The 524-nt window shown below is 46.8% G+C and overlaps 1 non-coding gene across 1 annotated transcript; it reads right to left on the reverse strand.

Moving 5' to 3' along the window:
- Nucleotides 1-227: 227 nt before the first annotated feature.
- Nucleotides 228-301, reverse strand: trnat-agu (transfer RNA threonine (anticodon AGU)). Its single transcript has one exon. It is a non-coding gene; the product is annotated as a tRNA-Thr (tRNA).
- Nucleotides 302-524: the final 223 nt, after the last annotated feature.

Genomic DNA, 524 nt, shown 5'->3' on the forward strand with positions numbered 1-524 from the left:
CCAAGCATCAGGATTGAGAAAGGTAATATGAATGTGGTACGGTTGTTGGTGACAACTAGGTTAGTTAAAGTATTCCAGAAACTACTGGGATTTTCTGCCACAACCATCTCTAGGGTTTAAAAAGTAAAGACATCCATGGAGTATCAGTTCTCTGAATCCTGTTGGGGAGGATGGGAAGACTCAGTTTTTTTCCCCTGAAATCAGAAGAAAACTCCCCATCACCACCAAGGCACTGCTGGGATTTGAACCCAGTATCTCCTGTTTACTAGACAGGCGCTTTAACCAACTAAGCCACCGCGCCCTTTGTTTTGTGTGATGTCAGTGATATTCCAGATTCAGTCATTTCACAGTTACAGCTGTGACCAGCAGGTTTTCAAGGCCGTGCCCCGCAGTACCTCTCTGAGCTTCTTCACCCCTACAAACCTTGTTGGTCTCTCAGGTCAGCTGACCACCTGCTCATGGAAGAACTGAGATCCAGGAGGAAGCTCAGATCGGACAGGGCCTTCTCTGTCATTGCTCCTAAA

Source organism: Aulonocara sp. 'chitande type north' Nkhata Bay, linkage group LG17 (genome assembly GCF_057382095.1).
Source record: "Aulonocara sp. 'chitande type north' Nkhata Bay isolate Kocher_YH1m ecotype deep benthic linkage group LG17, A_spYH_male_GT1.1, whole genome shotgun sequence".
NCBI classification, from domain to species: Eukaryota; Metazoa; Chordata; class Actinopteri; order Cichliformes; family Cichlidae; genus Aulonocara; species Aulonocara sp. 'chitande type north' Nkhata Bay.